Raw genomic sequence first — 2,692 nt, 5'->3', positions numbered from 1 at the left:
GCTTCCTCCTCTCTCTCTGCCTGCCTCTCTGCCTGCTTGTGATCTCTCTCTGTCAAATAAATAAATAAAATCTTTAAAAAAAATTTTTAAAGAATAGGGGCACCTGGGTGGCTCAGTGGGTTAAAGCCTCTGCCTTGGGCTTAGGTCATGACCTCAGGGTCCTGGGATTGAGCCCCAAATTGGGCTCTCTGCTCAGCGGGGAGCCTGCTTCCCTTCCTCTTTCTCTTCCTGCCCTTCTGCCTGCTTATGATCTCTGCATGTCAAATAAATAAATAAAATCTTTTTTAAAAATTTAAAGAATAATGATTATAAAGGAAACTTTACTTTCCCCCTTTGTTATGTAGCTCTGTGAATTTTAACCTGTGCAGAGATTTGTGAAATCACCGTGATCAGGACACAGAACATGTTCCATTGCCCCCAAATTCCCTCACTCTGCCCCTTTATAGTCTCCCCCAGCCCCTCCCCATAACCTCGGACCTGTTCTCGGTCACAGCAGTTTGGACTTTTCTTAGACTGTGGTGCAAATGGAAATGCACGGTTTGTAGCCTTTTTGAGACTGGCTCCTTTCATTCAGCATAAGGCAAGTGGATTTTATATTTTTTTAATAGACTTTATTTATTGGGTTCACGGCAAAACTGAGTGGAAAGTACAGGGAATTTCCATATGCCTCCTGCCCCCAGATGTGTAGACTGTCCCCTAGCAACATGGCATAAGGGTACCTTTCTCACCATCGTCGAAACTGCACATGCATCATTACCACCCAAAGTCCACGGTTGGCATTGGGGTACACTCTTGGAGCTGAACATTCTGTGAGTTTGGACAGATGTCTGATGAATGTATCTGCCATTTTAATATCATACAGAATAGTTTTACTCCCTAAAAATCCTATGTGCTCCGTCTGCTCATGACCCCCTCCTCCCAAGCCCCCACCACCACTGGTGTTTTTACTCCCTGTGCTTCTGCCTTTTCCAGAATGTCACCGAGTTGGGATTCTACAGCACGTGGCCTTCTCAGACCGGCTTCTCTCGATCATGTGCATTGAAGGGTCCTCCATGTCTTTCTTTTTTTTTTTTTAATTTATTTTAATTTAAAAGTTTAAAATTTAAAAGTTAATTTTAATTAACTTTTTTAAAATTTGTTTTTATTTTTTTTATTTTAAAAGATTTTTATTTATTTATTTGAAAGAGGGACAGTGAGAGAGAACATGAGAGGGGGGACGGTCAGAGGGAGAAGCAGACTCCCCATGGCGCTGGGAGCCTGATGCGGGACTCGATCCTGGGACTCCGGGATCATGACCTGAGCCGAAGGCAGTTGCCTAACCAACTGAGCCACCCAGGTGCCCCCTCCATGTCTTTCTGTGGCTGGATGGCTCTTTCCTTCTTAGCGTCGAGTAATTTTCCATTGTCTGCCTGTCCCACGGTTTATCTATCCAACCCCTCCTGATGGACATCTTGGTTGCTTCCGAGTTTTGGCACTTCTGAATAAGGCTGTTACTAACATTCATGTGCAGGTTTCTGTGTGGACATAGCTGTCAACACCTTTGGGTAAATACTGAAGAACGCATTTGCTGGGTCTTATGGTAAGGATATGTTTAGTTTTGGAACAAACTGCCAAAATGTCTTCCAAAGTGGTCGCACGGTTTTGCAACAGCGAATAAGATCCTGCTGCTCCACGGGCAACAGAGGTTTTTTGTTTGTTTGTTTGTTTTTGGTAAAGATTTTTTGTTTCTAAGTGATCTCCACACCCAACGTGGGGCTTGAACTTATGACCTTGAGATCAAGAATCATGGGCTTTTCTGACTGAGCCAGGTGGGCACCCCACCAACAGGATTTTTTTTTTTTTAAAGACTTACTTATTTATTTGACAGAGATTGAGAGAACACAAGCAAGGGGAGTGGCAGACAGACGGAGAGGGAGAAGCGGGCTCCCTGCTGAGCAAGGAGCCGGATGCGGGACTTGATCCCAGGACCCTGAGATCATGACCTGAGCTGAAGGCAGAGGCTTAACCCACTGAGCCACCCAGGCACCCTGCAACAGGATTTTTTAATCACAGAGAGATCCCGGCCAAAATATTGGGTTCTAGCTACTTGCAACTTTTTCTTAAAATATTATGTGAAGGGGCGCCTGGGTGGCTCAGTGGGTTAAGCCTCTTGCCTTCAGCTCGGGTCATGATCTCAGGGTCCTGGGATTGAGCCCCACATCGGGCTCTCTGCTCCACGGGGAGCCTGCTTCCCCCCTCTCTCTGATTGTCTCTCTGTCTACTTGTGATCTCTGTCAAATAAATAAATAATAATAAAAATATTATGTGAAAATATTTTTCTTGTTTCTTAAGAAAAATCTTTCCGTGTTGTTAGAAAAACCTTCCCATATTGTTCTTAATTGTTCAAAACAATTTTGATGACTGCATGATCGATTTCATTGTGTTATTTTTTTCCTGTCCTTGTTATTATTTATTTACTTATGTCAAAAATATTTATTTTATTATTTTTTGTATGAATTTTTTTTTTAGATTTTATTTATTTACTTGACAGAGAGACATCAAGAGAAGGAACACAAGCAGGGGGGAGTGGGAGAGGGAGAAGCAGGCTCCCTGATAAGCAGGGAGCCAAATGCAGGGCTCACTCCCAGGACCCTGGGATCATGACCTGAGCCGAAGGCAGATGCTCAATGACTGAGCCACCCAGGCACCCCAA

Source organism: Enhydra lutris, unplaced genomic scaffold, assembly GCF_002288905.1.
Source record: "Enhydra lutris kenyoni isolate GAN:26980312 unplaced genomic scaffold, ASM228890v2 scaffoldscaffold86, whole genome shotgun sequence".
Lineage (NCBI taxonomy): Eukaryota > Metazoa > Chordata > Mammalia > Carnivora > Mustelidae > Enhydra > Enhydra lutris.
The sequence above is the reverse complement of the archived record's forward strand: the minus strand, read 5'-3'. Positions refer to the sequence as shown.